Genomic DNA, 19,555 nt, shown 5'->3' with positions numbered 1-19,555 from the left:
TAAACCACGGAGTTGGTGGCTTTTTCTAAATCACATAGCTTGTGGGTTCATCCATAAACTACGCTTGTCCGCATTCGGTCAAAACCTGTTCATATACGGTGAGACTAACATACCCAGTTGAAATCCGTTTGTACACGGTGAGACCTTTCTTTTGGTCGAAACCCGTTCGTACACGGTGAGACTAACATACCTGTTCGAAATCCGTTCGTACACAGTGAGACATTTCTCCTAGTTGAAACCCGTTCATACACAGTGAGACTATCATACTCAGTTGAAACCCATTCATATTTCTCCCAGTCGAATCCCGTTCATACACGGTGAAACTATCATACCCGGTTGAAACCCGTTCGTACACGGTAAGACCTTTCTCCCAGTCGAAACCCGTTTATACATGGTGAGACCTTTCTCTCAGTTGAAATCCGTTTGTACACGGGGAGAATATCACATCCAGTCGAAACCCGTTTGTACACAATGAGACATTTCTTCTAGTCGAAACCCATTTTGACACGGTGAGATATTTTATCTAGTCAGAACCCGTTTTTACATGGTGAGACTCTTTTTTCCAATCTAAACCACATTGTTCATGGGTTTATCTTTAAATCACACGGTTCATGGGTCATCCTTAAATCATACGGATCGTGGGTCATCCTTAAACCACACGGTTCATGGGTCTTCCTTAAACCACACGGTTTGTGGGTCATTCCTCAAACCACACGGTTCATGGGTCATTCTCAAACCACACAGTTCGTGGGTATATTCTCAAACCACATGGTTCGTTGGTCTTCCTTAAATCACATGATTCGTTGGTCATCCTTAAATGGCATGGTTAGTGGGGTCATCCTTAAACCATAAGGTTGGTAGGTTTATCCTTAAACCACGGGGTTCATGGGTCTTTCCTTAAACAGGTTTTTAAAATATTCGCGAGTCTATCTTTGAATTGCGATTTTTAAAAGGTTCATGGTCAACCTTAAACCATGTCATCTGCAAAGGTTCATGGGTTGTCCTTAAACCATGTATTTTCAACACGGTCAAAACCCGTTGTTACATGGTGAGACTTCATCTCTTTTTTATTTTTATTTTTTATGATACGGCATGCTTCTGTAGCCTAGGGTTTTTTCTTTCCTCTTATGATGGTGTGCTTCTGTAGCCTAGGGTCTTTCCTTCTTCTTATGACACGGCGTGCTTTTGTAACCCGTTGTTTTTTTCTTTCTTCTTGTAACACGGCGTGCTTTCGTAGCCCGGGATCTTATTCTTCTTATTATATGGCGTGCTTCTGTAGCCTGGGGTTCTTTTTTTTTTTTTTTCTTATGACACGGTGTGCTTTTGTAGCCCCCAAGGTCCTTCTCTTTTTTCTTATGATACGGCGTGCTTCGTAGGGTGGGGTCTTTTTTCCTCTTATTGACAAGACATGCTTCCATAGTTATGAGTCATTTCTGTCGACCTGATATGTGCTTATGCACCTAGGGCCTCTTTACTACCGAAATAATTTAGGTGTATTATGTTTTTGAATGGCATCTCTTTGAGCTCCCATTAAAAGAGGGGTAGCTGTTAATACTTAAATTTTACATTTTTATTTAGGATTTAATCATGTACAAAATTAGGAATTAGTCGTTAAAAAAAAAGGGGAGAAAAGAAAAAACGAAACAACAAAAAAAAAGAAAAAGAAAATGCCTAGAGGTTGGGTTGGGCCGGGCCTGGCCCGGCCCGCCGCCTCTCTCTCTTTTTTCTTCTTCCCCTTACGTGGGCTTGGGCTCGGCCCTAGCTTCTCCCACCTTCAGCCCAGTCAATAGAACCGGTCTACTATGTCCCTAGCGTCCCGGGGCACGAGAAACCAGTAGAAAGCAAAAGCAGCAGGAGTAGGCGTAGAGAAAAAGAGGGTAGCAGCAACAAAGCAAAGGAGGGGGAGAGACAGGCAGAGGGGGGGAACCTGGAGCTAAAAAAGAGAGAGAGAGAAACAGAGAGGTAGGGAGCTCGAAGAAGACAGAGAGGAAGAAGGAGCTCGAGAAGGAGAAAGCAAGAGGAGAGAAGAAGAATTAAAAAAAAAAGGGAAGTCTTCTTCCTCGGTCGACTCATCTACTATCGGCCACGCTTCGCCTTATACCCGCCTTGCCTCCACAGTCGCCGATTCCTCGCGTCGGTTGAGTCCCACACCCCTATATGGTCATCCCCCATGTCGGTTGCTGCCCAGCAGCCGAAGCTCGGTCCTTGCTCCGCCACGCTGGACATTGCAACTCGAAGCCCACAACGCCCCTGTCACTGTCGCTTCGCCTTGGCCTGATCTGCGACACCGGAGCTTCGCCTCACCCACAAGCTCCATCATTGCGTCTACTGTCACTTCTGTCGACGCTGCGTCTCTGAGTGACCCATTGCTCCATCAACGGTGCCCCTTGATTCGCCTGCGCTTTGCCTTCACCCTGTTGCCGCCGAAGTGCCGTTCGTTCATGCCCAACGCCCACACTTGTGTCAACTTGCCTGTTGTCTTCCCTTTACTCGAGCTGAGTTGAGCCGCTCCACCCACAGCCCGATGAGCTGTTGCTGTGTGACGCCCTTGCTGCTCAAGCCATTTCAGCCTCTGCTGCCTCTGTCACCGATGCTCTACTGCCTCCGTTGTCAGATGTTGCGTCGCCGTTCTGCAAGCCACTGTTGCGCTCTACCTCACCTGCAACCCGTGATATCCCAACGAAGCTGCTGCTACCCTTGCTCTGCCCGTGATCTGCTCACCCAACGCCGCTCCTTAGTTGCAACCCGATGCAGCCCCAACAACGCCTCTACCCGCAACGCCGTCATTATCCTTGCTGCTGCTGCCGTTGTCCGCCACCCATCGCGCCACAGTCGCTGAGTCGCCCGTGTCCTGAGCATCCCCCTTCGGCGCTGCGGAAGCCTTGGAGAGGAGGGCACAAAATCGGGTCATAGCTGGGTCGGACCAAAGCCTCTAATTGGGTAAGATTTTAGGCGAATTTGGGCTTGTGGGCTTATGGGCTTATGGGCTTATGGGTTCTTTCTTTTTAAAAAATTTGATTGGACTGGACCTGCATATGAGGCCCACCTCGGCTAGGTTTCCGCTAGCCTTGGGTCATGCTGACCCGGCCAAAGTCTCAGGTTTGGGTTGTCTAGCCCGATCTAGAGCCCCTTTTCACCCAACCGGTCGGACCCAACCCGGTTCGTTTTAAATATATTATAATATTATAATATTAAAATAATATTTTAAAAATTAAAAACTTAATTTTTTTTTTATTTTTTAAATCAAAATTAAAAAATGTAGGGCTTGGTTAGGAATGGTCATGTATTGCCTTTTAGTGTAATTAGGCATTTATTTACTTGTATATTGATTATATTGCATGTTTTGTTAGGTTTAACTGCAAGTGTTTAATTTTATGGCAATTAGGATCTTGATAACTATAATTATTATTTTAATGATTGTGCATTTGTATGATTACCTCATATGTTAATAGATAGGTATAAAATTTATTCAAACTGCCTGAAAAAAATGATTTTATTAAAATGAACAAGATTAGGTACCGAAATGGCACTAATTTGTGAATTAGTGTAATCAAGTCCCCGGCCTTAGATTCTTTGGTTGCATAGAAAGTAAGGTACACTCCCATGTCTCACTTGGTTTCTAGCCGACCCCAATAGGTTAGTGGCGACTCCTTTTGTGCGAAATTTCGAAAAAATATCCCAATGTCACGCGGGGTATGGGCTTAGGAGAGCCCGCACCTAATCATGGGCCATAAGCCCGTCCTTTAAGCAATACCCTTAAACCTATTCCCTCCCTCGAGGGTAGATCGCGACAGCCCTTTCGATACCTTTCTATTTTATTTTGAAAAAAAATGTTTGGTAGACAGCTTAAATTGATTTTGATTTATCTCCCTAACATGTGAGGTTATCATGCGGGTATGCAAACCACCGATTTTACACCCATATAAAGTAGTGAATAAATTGCAGGACTTACCTCATGGCATCGAAAGCATATGCAGTGTTAGATAAGAATTCACATCAACAATCCTAGATATGATTTCTAATTAACATGCAATTACTTTTTTTTTTCCACTTATTTAATGAGAATCATGCTTTATGCAATGCATGCTACTAATCTAACATGAAATGATATGACATGGTAATATGACCTAAACTATATGATGTAAGTGAAATATTTTGTGTTTTCTAAATGAGCATGCAATCTATCATAGAGAATAAAATTAATTTATTCTAAAACAATTTTTTTGTATTTTCCATGAAATTCGAAATTAGAAAAATGCGAAAATTATCTATGCGGGTTAAGATATTATCCAATTTGTATTAGGAATTAGGTTAAGCCAAATCTTAATTTAAATTAGAACATTATCTTAACCAAGTAATCCTAAAATGCAACATATCTAGGTGAAATTATCAAAACCTACAATTAATTGAAAAATTAAACATGCAATCTTATCCTAACATATAATGACGTGCAAAGAATGCCTAATTTTAGTTTTTTTTTTCTTTTCAATGAAATTCGAAATTAAAATTGACACATTATTAAATGTGCAATTCAAAATTAGAAAAAAAAAACAAACAAACATCCTAAATGAATGCATTTTTTTGGATTTTTATTTTTTTCAAAAATTCAAATTAACTAAGTTTCCTATTCTAAACATGCAAAATAACCCTAAAACAAGCAAATAGCCTAATTTAACTCAGATTTTTTTTTTTGTTTTTTTACGAAAATAAAATTGATTCAAATAACATGACAACAAATAAAAAAAAAAATGTAGGGGATCGGATTGGTCAATTTTAAATACATCAACGAATCGAATCTCGAACGTGAGATCATATTGGCGATTTTTGTGCGATTGCAAGTTGAATTTTGGGTGCGAAAATCGAACTGTCAATTATATGCATATTGTGAAATTAGGAATAGTCCCTAAATTTAAAAGCTTTTTGGGAAATGGATAAGATGCATCATTGGAAGATTTGAATTTAAACGCAATATCAACGAATTAAAATAAGAAAATTATCAAATTAAATTTGGATAATATCTTTAGCTATTTTGTAGATATCATTCATGAATTTGGACTCGTCAAAAGATGGCACTAGTGATGGCTTGTAGCGAGCTCGATGTGGTGGTTCGATTGGGTGTGTCCACGGCTACAAGGCACGCGAGAAGACTCCGTTGCTGTTGGAGCTTATCTTGCTTGATGGTCTTGGACCACGGTAAACACCAGAAAACCTTTTATTCGAAAGTAGAGCACCTGCACTCAGACTTTTCACCACTTGTAGTCTTCTTGTTCGTATATGGTCCACGTGCACTCCTCTAGGAAATTTTTACCACTTCATTCCTGAATCACACCCGCAAGCCAAAAGAAATTTCTTTCTTCTTTCTTCTATTTTAACAATAACCTCCAGTGGACACAACGTGCGAGAATTTCTGCCACAACTACACGCAATCGGAACTTGTCCTAGCAGTTGATCGGGTGAACGCGGAGGACCTCAGTCACCAACGGCATGAAGAAACTGCTGGGTCAAGCGAGACATTGACGTCAATAGTGTCAATGGGGCTTGCCAATGCAGAGCCGCAGCAAGTTTGGAGTTAGTCGTGACTTGGTGATGCTCTCCAATAGGCACCACCCAGGGGGTGCCCAACGGTTCATGGCCAAGGATAGTTCACAGGCTGCTGGCTTGCCGTGGATGGAGTCCTAAGCGGTGTCTCGACTTAGCTCGTAGGTGGACTCAAGGGTGAACGGCAAAGGGGCTATTTGCCAATATGGCTCAGCTCAAGAATCGGCGAGTGAATCTCACTTGACAACCTACAAAACAGAAACTCGATGTTGCTAGTTCGATAGTTGCTGCTAGTGGCACTTGTGGCGAGGATCGTTGTTTGAAGGTTCACCGCTTGGCTGTAAAGGGACTCGCAGTTGGTCATCAGCTGGAAGCAATGGCGTTAGGATTGCGAAGTTGGAGGAACCCTGGGAATTATGGTGATGGACTCGGCTATGCACCTCCTAATTCTCTCACCTATTGCCAAGAAGAGAGTTCCTTCACTTAATTCTTGTATTTCATGGCCGTATATTCTCCATTGTGTACACCCCCGGAAGGAAAAAGAAAGACCCATTTTATATAGACAGGTGACAGGATCAAGTAAATGATACTCCTTTGATATTGTTTGTATATTCTGTTCCTTGGATAAGATTTTTCATATATTCACTCGATCCATATCCCCTTTATATATATCGCATGGAGATTCGGAAGATTTACCAAATATATGAATATTTCCTGAAAATATCAAATCATGATTTCTTTCGAAAATATTTACCAAATATATGAATATTTTCCGAAAATATCAAATCATGATTTCTTTTGAGCAAATTTTCAGTGATCAGAGAATACCAGGCTTAGGCCAATTTCCTCTCTTCATAGGCTTAGTCCAATTTGTGAAATTAAAGTTCCAAACCATCAAGTCAAACCCATCCATCGCCGGTCCAATGCAAATAATAATAATAAAAATGCTCCTAAAATTATATGCTATGTAACTTAATTCTATATTTTTTTAGGGGCTAAAAATTAATTCATAATTTTTAATGCGGTAAATGATTAAATGAGTTGCCAAAATTTAGGTGTCAATAAAAAGAAATGGAATGACAAGTGTCTGTTTGCCTATATCGAAGTGCCTATAAAAAGGATGGACCGCGATGTGATAGAATTGATGAAAATTCATTGTCTTGTTCTCTCTCACACCATAATGAAACTTCTTCTCGAGAAATACAAGTACATAAACACCAGCACAACAGAAAACTTAAACACCCCAAAAGTTCCAACACAAGCACATATACAATTAGAGCTGGGTAAGCTTATGTAAAAAACTCCATTCAAAATATCGATGCGCTTCTGCACGACAACTCATACTGCCAACAAGCGAAGCCAGTTCAGTTTGTTGACTTTGGCTAGAAACCCAAACACTGTCTCGTTAAGTTTTTTTTTTTTTTTGTCAGTTCTATTCTATTCCTATTCTACACTCACTCTCAAACTTTTGCCCGGCTTGCCGGGCGTGGGAGTCAAACCCACTGAAACTTACGCGTCCCCACCCCATTCTCCGAGAAGGTGGGGATTTGACCCTCACCTCCCCCTTCCACGCCGGAAGAGTGGCACGGGCGGCGAACCCCAGTGGTTCTGTCTCGTTAAGTTTGATTGCGTTAATCATAGCACAAAACGGGTATCCCAAAAAAGGCAAAAAGTTGCACAGCAGTCAACAGATGGAACTTCCAATCTCGACCATCGAAATCAAAGTGGAAGATAATCCGATCAGACGGGGTAAAAGGGAAAATCCAAATTCAGCATGTGCATTCTTGTTTACTTCGGGCAAGAGGGGGAAAAAACAAAACTTTGCGCAAGAAAAGCCATGCCCAGAAATCCTAGTACAAATCGACGACTTCCTCGACAAGAAATCAGTGGAATCAAACACCAAAATATCGAAATTCACAGCATCTTTCATGTTCAATTGCGGAGAGACCAAAACCGGAGATAAGCTAAGATTCCGAACAAACAGCATTGAGGACGAAAAGGGTACGCGCGATAAGCCAAAACCACGACAAGCCCATCGGAACCGATTCGGACCTCCATGATCCATGAAACAATCGAATGCCCAGATTAAGGGAACAAAAAGGCGATCAAGACCCAGCAAGAACATAGACGAAGGAAGAAGAGCGATCATCGCCTAATCCAAGAAGAAGATCGACGCGCAGCGCGAGATTGACCCGCAGACACGGTCGTCTCTTCTACATGTAGGAGGAGGAGGAGGAAGAGGAGGAAGAGGAGGAGTTGTTCACGACAGTCTGCGTGCTGGGAGATTCCTTAATCTTTGTTGGCGCTCTTTCGCTTTTCTTAAGAAAACACACCTTCAATGACGAGGAAATTCTCGCATTGAAGTTCGAAAAGCGGGTTGGATAATCTGCAGCCTGGGATGTCGAGTGAGAACCTATCACCACCGCTCGTTCAGGACTTATCAGGCCCAAGGAAAAAGCCCATGGGCTTTCTCCGGTTGATTACAGAGGAATGCTTGTGCCTTTTGGGCCATCTTTATAAAAGGTTTTTGGGCGATCCGTGTCCTCGTGAGGCTAATCTTTGCGTGGATTGGATTGTAGAAGGCCATGGACTAGGGTCCCTCCCTCGTAATTGGTTTTCCAAGCCCCTCAACTCCTTTGAGATTTACTTCATTTATATGATAAGGCCTTATCCGACAACCACCCTATTTTTTTTTTCTATTTTTTCGTTCTTGTGATACCCGGAATAGAAAAAGAAGAAAAGTCCATTTGGTAACGTGAAAAACAGATGGATAATAGATTTGGAATAGAAATAATAATAATAAAAAAAAATCTACTTCTTTGTTCATAGGAACATAAGTAGAAAAGATTATTTTGAACATATATTGTTTTCCTATTTTTGCTAGTTAAATGAAAATCAATTTGTTTAGAACAAAAGAAAAAATTGCAAAGAACTCAGATATAGATTGCCTCTTTTTGGGTGTAAAATAATGTCCATGCTTCTTCCATTGCGATCAAATCTATCAAAATCACTTGAAAATCGAAGGTTCGGGAACTATGACAATTCTTTCCATTGTTCTTGGGCTCCCTTTGCAGAGATAATGCAATATTGTCACTTATATGCTGTGGAATGGGTGGTTAGCATCATCATCATCATTATTTTCCATGTATTTGCAACATAAATGTGAAATGGTCTAATTTTGATCATTCAAACTTCATAACCATATTGTCTAGCGATTGCGTGGGTAAAGCAAAATGCTCTAGATAGTAAAATTAGCTCATTAAATTGATTTGAGGAGTTGATCTGGCAGATTTGATTGACGCTTGAATATGAAATGCGTGCATCAGTTTATAACTACAATTTATCATATAGATCTATATTATAAACTAGTCTTGCCTCTAACATTGTAAACATTCCTTACAAATTGTTTGATAAGTCCACACATTTCAAGACTTATGCTAACAAAGTTTGGAATTGCCACACCGGATGTTGGAGAAAGGATTTGATCTAATCCTTAATTGCGATTCTAATTGATATAGTTGATTGGGAATATGGAATATTGTTTAGGATATTTCGTAGATAAAATAGAAAGACACAATCATATATATCGTTTTCTGATTTCTTTATTATACTATAAATACATCCATGTACATGTACGAATTATTCATTGAAGAATACAAATCACATTCTCCTCAAAGTTACTTTTCATCTTCTGTAACCGGAATTACACATTTGCATCATTAACGATAAGATGTAAAAGTTGGACGCTTGAAGTTAGAAAAGGATCGCATGGCATTCAATTCAAACGACATCTAAGTGCTTCAACTACTGTAAATGATTATTGGACGTTTTAATCACGCCGTTCGTGCATGCTCCTACATCATTATATATATTTGGTGGCTAGAGAAGCCTTATTTACTATTGATCTTTAATTTACCGCAAGATATAAGAACAAGAGCATGAATTGGCAAGTATTGATAATCGATCATGAAGGGTAGACCTCAATAGGAGATCGCAAGCCAAGTACAGAGGTGATCTTGTAGTCCCCAAAGCCAGCAGCGACGAAGAGCTTAGCCCATTCTGCTTCATTCCTCTCCCTCCCCGCCGTGAGGGTCATCATCAACATGTCATAGAAGAGCTGGGTTTCGACCATCTCTTTGTCGCTCTTCGTGCTGTCCATCACCATGTCAATTATAATTACTTCTTTTTCTTGCCCTCGCCTTTGCCTAAGGCCTCCCTGCATCGCTTGAGTACCTTCACAGCGTCTTCATCGCTCCAATCATGGATATCCACTGCATATAACTTAAATCATCTATTAGTCTGTCATTTTGTCCATATATTGTTCACATCTGATTTCGTAGATTTCCTATGCATGTTAGGAGGGCTTGTCTTGCAAAACGTAAAATAATCCTTAACATGAAGAATCAATTTTGACGCTTTTGACAAGTTATCCACACGCAAATTTTTTAGTACATACAGTTCCTAAGACTAGGGATAGGGATCCTTTCAATTTAGGGAGATGAAGTCACATGTTAAACTCATTTCTTGAAAGGAGAACAAATCAACATATTAAATTTCAAATAACTAAAAAAATCTTCTCCTCTTTTTTTCCTTGTGTTCTAAACCTTTCCGAAATTGAAATGTAAATTTGGTCCTTGAATATAGACCGAGTCCTATCCATACGAAAATATAAGTTACTTGTTCCGTTGACTTGGTAAAAGTATTTATGCTGTTGTTTGCTTTCCTCTCATCAACTTTATCCAATAGGGAAGTTTATGTTCAAAAACAAGTTAGACGACGATCCATATGTGTCGCACTCTTACCTTCAATAGAACTGCATCCGCAGGTGATATGGCCTCAAACATGTCCCCAGGAACACAACTCACGTTCTCGCTAACTTCTACATTAGACACCACATGCGGAAGATCAAATATTGTGCATTCCATATGCGGAAAGGCTCTTGCGATGGCCTTGGCCATCGTTCCGGTTCCTCCTCCTACATCGATTAACGATGTTATTCCCTCGAACACCCCTTTGTGCTCCTCAACCACCATGCTGGCCACCAACCGAGCATCGCTAGCCATGCCATCATTGAACAAGCGATTAAAACTCGGCTCTTGACCAGCATACCTCCAAAACGACATCCCTTGCATCATTTCGAAAGGTGTCAGGTCGACAGGGTTGTGGAACCATGCACTCAAGCCATGCCATGGGTTCATCAAAATAGGGTCAAGCATGGACAGTGCGAATGGCGTGACGCTGGAGGGATTGTCCGTAAGGAGGAGCTCGGACACGTGGTTGAGTACGTAGGCGTCTCGACCGTCCAGCGCAAGCTTCTTCTGTTCAAAAAATCCGGAATGGACAAGAATGCGCATGAGGCGGTCGACGCACTGGGCTCTTGAGGGATGAATTTGAAGCGCAGAGACTAAGGTATCGAGGGTCGTGGGTTGGCCATGGCGGTAAATGGTGTCCGGAATGCCTAACTGAATGGCACATTTCAAGCACATGGAATTGATGAAGTTGAAGATGTGGTTCCATATGTGAGCTTGAGCCTGTAGCTGCTCGCTTCCCTTCTCTCCACTTACCATGTCCATGGTACCAAGTTAGTATCTCTCTCCTCTAAAGTGCAATTTCTCGCTCATGAACTCCTAGAATATAAGAATGGTGCATACTTATAATGGTATGGAAAGTGGGTATGGAGCATCACATGTCACGAATCAGAGTAGAAGAGAAATGTGGGAATTTATGTGAAGAGGAAAAATTGTATGCTCTTCATTAAGTTCTGTATCTATTACAAGAATGTATATATCGTACAAGAGGACTCAATAAAAAAGTAAATAAATTCTTCTAATCTTTCTAGTCCTAAAATAATCACATCTCCTATCAATTACAATCAAAACAAATCTCCAATCAAATCCAATCATATCTTCTTTCAACACTTCCCCTCAAGTTGGTGGCTTGTATATATCCAAGACGCCCAGCTTGTTTAGAAGTATGTATGCTTTCTCTAACAAAGAGATTTAGTGAATATATCCGCAGGCTGTTCCGTGGTCCTGATCCCTCTTGTTTCGATGATCCCTTCTTTGATCTTCTCTCGGGTAAAATGGCAATCAACTTCTATATGTTTTGTCCTCTCATGTAATACAGGATTTGCTGCAAGTTTTAGTACTGAATCATTATCACAAAAGAGTAATGTTGGACCTTTAACTTGTACCATAAGGTCCAGAAGTAAGCCTTGCAGCCATACTACCCCACAAATAGTCTTTGCCATAGATCGATATTCAGCTTCTGCGGATGACAATGATACAATGGATTGTTTCTTTGTTTTCCATGAAAGTAATGAATCCGCAAATTTGTTGCAAAAACCAGTGATAGATCTCCTACTCATGGGACACGTAGCATAGTTCGCATCACAATAGGCTGCCATCTCCCTATTGCACTTCTTAGAGAGGAGTATCCCCAGTCTTGGACATTTCTTAAGGTATTTCACCAACTTTAGGGCTGCATTCATGTGTGACTGCTTTGGACTGTGCATGAACTGACTAAGAGTCTGTACTGCATAGTAAATGTTTGGCCTAGTCATAGTGAGATAGATGAGTTTCCCAACAAGTCTTTGATAGCTTGTCGGATCCTTTAACAGTGGATCATCAGAGGAGGAAATCCCAGCATCATAATCAACACTGGTCAACTTGGCATTCTGTTCAATGGGAATAATTGCTGGTTTGCATCATGATAATCTCGCTTCTGATATAATCTCCATCACAAACTTTTGTTGACTAAGGGAAATCCCTAGATCAGAGCGAGCTATCTCTATTCCAAGAAAATATTTAAGTGACCCTAAATCTTTGATATGAAAAGACGAATGTAGATGGTCTTTAAGCTTCTTTGCAGCGGAATCATCATTTCCCATAATAAGTATGTCATCAATATAAATCATCAAGTATATGGATGACATACCTTTTTTCCAAGTGAATAAAGCATAATCATGCTTTGACTGCTCGAAACCAGCTCCCGTTAGTGCAACAGTAAACTTGGCATACCACTGTCGAGTAGCCTGTTTCAATCCATAAAGAGATTTGCAGAGACGACATACCTTAGACTCCCCCTGTCTCCGTAATCCTTGTGGAAGGTCCATATAAATCTCTCCAAGTCACCATGAAGAAATGCGTTGTGGACATCCATCTGATGCAGTGACCAGTTGCGAAAGGCAGCAACCAATAAGAAGGAGCGAACCGTGACATCCTTGGCCACCGGAGAAAAAGTCTCATGATAGTCAAAACCTTTCCACTGTGTGAAGCCCTTGGCCACCAATCGGGCCTTATATTATTCTACAAAGCCATCTGCTCTGTATTTGATCTTATAGACCCATTTACATCCAATGGGCTTGCGATCAGGAGGTAATGACACGATCTTCCAAGTGTGATTATCAATCAGGGCTTTAAGTTCCGCCTCCATAGCTTTTTGCCAACGTTCATCACACACAGCCTCATTATAACTAGAAGGCTCTATTTCCTCAGAAATTCAGCTAATGCAACATAAATGTTTTGATGACAATTGGTTGAAAGATACATATGAGGAGATAGAATAACGAGTACTTGACGATGTTGATGAGGAGCTTATAATCTTTAGTCCAAGCTGGTGGGCGAGTGATTCGACCAGATCTTCGTGGTGGCTCATCCAATACCTCCAAAGATGATGTTTCAATATTGGTAGGTTCTCCGCAATTTGTCTCCTAAGATTCCTGTTCCATGGAATGTTGATCAACTGGATTGTTAGTAGATGGCTCATTAGGCGGTGAAGGCGATACTGTATCCACTATTTGATGTCTTGGAGGAGAGGTAATAAGATTTTTTTTCTCCAGAAGATAGATCTTCTTCTAATAAGAATCGATGATTAGTTCCCATATCATCTGCAGATATAGAAGTAGTATCCCAGAAAGGGAAAATATCTTCATGAAAAACCATATCCCTGTTCATAAAAAAATTCTCCGGTTGACTGTTCATAAACTCGATAACCCTTTTTCAAGTTGGGATATCCCATGAAAACACTGTCGAGCACGGGGGGCCATTTTATCCCGGGGGCCTACTGTAGCCACATAACATAGATAGCCAAACACTCGGAGATGACTCAGATCTGGTTTATGCCCATACAATAATTCAAACGGAGTTTTGCCTTCTAGAATGCGTGATGGTATACGATTTATCAGATATGTCGCAGTGACCACACAATCTCCCTAAAAGTTTTCTGGTATAGATGCCTGGAACTTAAGAGCACGTGCCACTTCTAAGAGATGACGGTGCTTTCGCTCAACAACTCCATTCTGTTGTGGAGTATAAGTGCATGTACTTTCATGAAAAATTCCATTTGAGGAAAGAAAGGAAGTGCATTCACCATTGAAAAATTCTCTTCCATTGTCAGTGCGGATGCGACGAATTGTTTTTCCAAACTGAGTTTTGGATAAGGACAGGAAGATTTTAAGGTGAGAAAAAACTTGACCCTTTGATTGAATGAGGAAAACCCAGGTGGCACGTGAGAAATCGTCCACAATTGTGAGAAAAAATCTTGAACCATCATGATTTAATGTGTGATATGGTCCGAGACATTAGCATGAATTAACGAAAAAATGTTGTCTACTCGAGTCTTATTGTTTTGAAAGGGGGCACGAGTTTGTTTTGCTAAGGGGCAAACAGGACATTGAGGACAAGGGAAAGAAGCAGTGTGACCCAATCTCTGATGATGAAGAAAATTTCTTTCATTGGCAACAACGTTTCACAATGGTTTATTGAATGCAACAGAAGATAATTTAAAATTGCCTAGAAGATTAATCCAAAAATACAGTCCTTGATAGATTCTACCCAAGTCCATCGGTTTGCCAGTCGAAAGGGCCCGAAATAGACATTTATCAGAGTCAAAAGAGACATGACAAGAGTTTTCTTCACAAGCTCGAGAGACTGACATGAGATTAAAATGGAAAGTAGGAATGTAAAGGACATTTTTGAGAGTGATGAGTGGACTAAGATTGACAGTGCTAGTCATTCCAACATGTGTAGTGTTTCCATTGGGGAGTTGTACTGATATAGGAAAGGATAATTTTTTGATATTGGAAAAGAATTTTGGATTGCAGACAATGTGATCACTAGCTCCCGTATCAATGATCCATGCATCCTTTGAAATTGAGTTCATTAGACAATAAGAAATACATGTGAAACTCCCAGCTTTGTCAGAAGGATCCAATTTGTTTAGGGCTTCCATAAGCTCTTGATATTCCCCATGAGTAATTGACTTGTCTGCTGATTTACCCGTCACCTAAAAGATAGTTGAAAACTTCCCCTTTTCTTTTTCACCAGGTTTACCATTTAATTTCCAGCAATTTTCAACTGTGTGGTGCGGGCGTTTACAATATTTACAATACGGCTTACCCTTTCCTTTTTGATTTTTTGTGAATGAGGAAGGCCTGTTTACGGCATGGGCCGTTGTTCCCCCGTATGGGTCTTCAGCTGGTGCGAAGAATTGGCTTCGTGGGCCATCGGGCCCAGCAAATAATTGGCCACGTGGGCCATCTGACCCATAGAGAATTGCTCCACGTGGACCGTTAGATTCAATGGTCCTCCCACTCTGCGCACTGTCGGATCCAGCGGCTCCAAGGATTGATCGTGAGCCGTCTGATCAATCAAATTGATCGTGGCCATCCGTTGCTCTATGATATCCTCTAGGGTTTTTGTGGAACCCTAAAGCGAGTCCCCGATTCTCTCTTCGTCCCGTGACTCTCTATAGCGGGCGAGAGGAAACCCTCGCCGCTAGAGCCACGCTCTCGCCTTCCTTTTCGTGATCTGCTGCTTTCTGTTGGCTTTCTTCCTATACAACAAGCTAGTAGATATGGCCAAGGCTTGGCATTGGCTCCATGGTTAAGATCTGCAATCGAAATGAACAGTAAGACTTGTTTAATATGAGGAGAAATCTGATCGCTTTCTCGTTGTCTCGCATCTTTTTATACTGTTGTAAAATCGGCTCCGGCCAGTCGAATTTTTCTTCGGCCGCTTCCAGTTCATTCCACAGACTCGAAAGTTTGTTAAAAATCGCAGCAACAGTCATGTTTCCCTGTTTTAAATTTGAGATATGTTGCATTAAAGAAAAAAAATCTTCACTTGATCCAACTTTCCATACATCTCCTTGATGTTTTCCCACATTTGTTTCGAGTCCTCCGTCGGGGGAAGACCAGCCGCAACTTCGGAAGCGATGCTGTTTCCAATCCAAGTTCTGACTAATTGATTACATTTTTTCCAAAGTCGCGCTAGTCACTCGTCAGACGGAATCAGGACCGTTCCGTTAATAAAGCCCTCCTTATCTTTCGTTACCAATGCACGCCGGAACTCGTGCGACCAACTCAAGTAATTGTTTGGTCTTGTTAACTGTTCAGCAACAAGTTTCAGATTTGGTCCGTCAGCGTTGCTTGTGAAAAGAGGGTCGCCGGGCTCCACCTGGCTGTTGGTAGCGTAGATCTGGTATGGGAGAAACCCTAGCAGCGGATTTGGGTAGGGATTCACTCCCAAACCCGATCCGCCAGATCCGATTCTATGACCAGTATTTGAGAAAAACGAACCCAGGTAGGGATTCGTTCAAAACGAACCCAGGTAGGGATTCGTTCCCATACCCGATTCAGTTGATCCGCACGTTCGCTGTGAACTGGTGGTTGTGCCTGCCCCGTTGCTGGCTAGTGGGCCTCCATCAGTTTGTATACCACTTTGAAATCCCGGCAATGATGCATTTGGGCCTGGCCCATAGTACCAAGGATATGGTACTAATTTGTAAGGTTGGCCCAAATAGGGCTACCCCAAATTGACCTAAGCCGGAATAGATGCCCACTACGCATGCTGAATTTGAGTCTGCGGCTGAATCTGCTCTTCGGACACAGTAATGACTGGTGAGGTTTCTTGGATCTACAAGGCTGGTGGCGTTGTTTCTCCTGTGGATTGATCACTAGATCTTGAGGTAGGAGTTTTTGGTTTTGTCATAATGACAATTTTCTAAAATTTCTGCAACAACTCTGTTTTGCAGATTGGTTTTCTGGACAAAGAATAGAAGGCTGAATTTCTAGACAAAGAATCGATGCAGTTCTGTTTTGCGAGTGTCGCAACAACAAGTAATAGAGAAGAAATGGATGCTATTCTGTTTTGCGAGTATTGCAACAATGAGAAACAAGGAAGAAACGAAGGTAATTCAGTGCAGAAGCTATCCCAGAATCAAGACACGCTCTAATACCATGTCACGAATCCGAGTACAAGAGAAATGTGGGAATTTGTGTGAAGAGGAAAAATTGTATGCTCTTCATTAATTTCTGTATCTATTACAAGAATGTATATATCGTACAAGAGGACTCAATAAAAAAGTAAATAAATTCTTCTAATCTTTCTAGTCCTAAAATAATCACTTCTCCTATCAATTACAATTAAAACAAATCTCCAATCAAATCCAATCATATCTTCTTTCAACATCATATTCAGTATACCTAATGTTGGCCAAATAATTGTGACGTGTTCACATGATACGCGTTGACATAGGCAGCCCCAGAACTTTAAAATAGCTTACGTGTGTTGGATTTTCCCTCGCTCTTGTACCTTATCTACTCACACATTTCTTGTGGTCGAGAAGATTGTATTTATCAAAGGGAAAGGTCATGTTTACCTCTAATGGCCAAAGATACGAAAACATAGCAGTCATTCGGAAAGGGGGATCAAGGAGATCGGTATTAAAAGTTCCAGAGTTAGATCCAACAGAAGAAAAAGGAATATATCCCAAAAAAGAACTCATTTTCCATGCCAAAACAACTTTGATTCGTCTATTTCTAGACTTACCTAGTTTAAACCTTAAGTTGGTGTTACAGCCTAAGCTGCCCCCAATGTCAATAGTCTTTGTTGTCAAAACTGCTATTCTCTTCTCGAAGTATCCCTCTCGCAGGCACCCAATTATTCACCTACCCATGGTCATAAATTCAAAAGGAAGAACCCTGCCACCAACTTCATCCATTGGGGACGCCATAGCTCCTGCCGCCCGCCGTTTCAGCGGCCACTTTGCTGCTAGTCATCTACAACCGCCCGCCACCCTTTGGCTCTCTCTATCTGAGGATAGAGGAGATGACAGGTGATGGTGGCGATGGCGCTGTTGCCGAGGGTGGTCCAAGCCGATGGGAGTAGTGGCCGCTTGATAGAGAAAAAGTTAGGGTTTGGACCACCCCTTCTTTTGGTCAATGTTCGAAAAATCAAACTGCGACGACTGGTTAAACAGGTTCAATCGGGTTAGACCCGTTAAACAGGTGGGTTGGGTCGGGTTTGGGTCGGGTCATAAATGGTCCGACCCAAAGCGACCCATTTAACCCGTTTATAACCCATTTATTGCAGTGCAAATTTTTTGACCCATACTCGATTCGACCTATACCCAACCCATACCCGATCCATTTAACAAAACATAAAAAAAACTTATATATATATATATATATATATGTATATTAAGATGGTATTGCTAACATGATTTTATACAATACAAATTTAAAAAATAATTATTTAAAAAATCGAATTTTAATTATTTTTTATTTTTAAAAATAATTTTTTTAAAATTTTTTATTTAAAAAATTAAAATTTTAATTATTTAAAAAATTAAAATTTTAATTATTTTTAATTATTTTTTTCTCTTTTATTTTTCTTTTTTCTTTTTTTTCTTCCTCTTCTTTGGTGCGGTCAGCCGCCACTGACGACGGCCGGCGATCGGCCACGGGCGAGTTGGCTTGCCCGGCTCGCCGACGCCCGCAGCTCGAGCTCGCCCCTTGCCGAGGCGAGGTTGGAGCCTCGCCCGACGCCAGCGAGTTCGAGTCTCGCCGATTGGCGAGGCTCGGGCCTCGCGAACGTTAGGCGAGGCTCGAGCCTCGCCGGACGTCGGCGAGGCCTTCGCCTCGCCCGGATCTCGGCGAGCTTGAGGCTCGCCGGCGTCGGGCGGCTTGAGCTCGCCCCTCGCTAGATCCGTGAGGCTCGGGCCTCGGCGGACGTGGCGGGCCTCCGCCTCGCCGAATGTCGGCGAGGCCTTCGCCTCGCCAAATCTGGCGAGTTCGAGGCTCGCGACGTCGGGCAAGCTCGAGCTCGCCCCTTGCCGGTTTGGTGAGGCTCGAGCCTCGCCCGACGCCGATTTGGTGAGGCTCGAGCCTCGCCCGGCGCTGGTGAGTTTGCGTCTCGCTAGATCGGGCGAGGCTCGAGCCTCACCGGCGTCGGCGAGGCCTCCGCGCTGGCTAGATCCCAGGCGAGCTCGAGGCTCGCTTGGCCGGTTGCCGGCCATCTCCGTGTCGGCGACCGGAGTTAGAAGAAAGAAAAATAATTATAATTTTGATTTTTATAAAAAAAAAATTGTAAAATTAAAGAGAAGAGAGGGAGATAATGAGGTTTTGAGTGAAAATAGGTTGATAAATGGGTCATAAACGGGTCATAAACGGGTCGAGAGCTTACCTATTTAAAACCCATATATCTTAGTGTTTACCCATTAAAACTTATTATGGGTGCTTTATAAGATAAAGCTTGACCCATTTAACCATAAATGGGTCCATAAATGGGTTGCACAACCCATTTAACACCTCTAAATCGGGTACTGGCTAGGCCATCCATCTCACGCCTTTATCTTGATAGTCAAGACCGCTCAAGAGAGAAAAAGAAAAAGAAAAAGAAAAAAGGACCGCTCAAGAAAGGTCAAAACCGGCCTCATCGAGTAAACCGTTTCGGTAAGTACCGAATCAAACTCGTCCATTTTCAGTCATTGTTGAGCTCTGTGAAAAACAAAGTTGCTTTTAGAGACATGGTTGGAACCTCTAACCAATGGACACCAGCCATTCGCTTTACCATCAGACCTGGGTAGAGCTTTCGCTTTTAAAATGGCAAGCGGTTAATTTGTGCACAATTTCTTCACCTTTCCACAAAAAAAGAAAAAAGAAAAAAGGTTTCAAATCGGCGCTGGTGAGTTTCGACTTCATGACCTCTAAAATAACTGGATGTGACCCTACCAA

At 41.8% G+C, this 19,555-nt stretch overlaps 1 pseudogene; it reads right to left on the bottom strand.

Annotated features, from left to right (window-relative positions):
• Positions 1-9,502: 9,502 nt before the first annotated feature.
• LOC104457020 lies at positions 9,503-11,111 on the bottom strand (annotated as a pseudogene).
• Between the last annotated feature and the right edge of the window lie 8,444 nt (positions 11,112-19,555).

Source organism: Eucalyptus grandis, chromosome 1 (assembly GCF_016545825.1).
Source record: "Eucalyptus grandis isolate ANBG69807.140 chromosome 1, ASM1654582v1, whole genome shotgun sequence".
Classification (NCBI taxonomy): Eukaryota; Viridiplantae; Streptophyta; class Magnoliopsida; order Myrtales; family Myrtaceae; genus Eucalyptus; species Eucalyptus grandis.
This window is presented reverse-complemented; position numbering and strand designations above follow the sequence as displayed.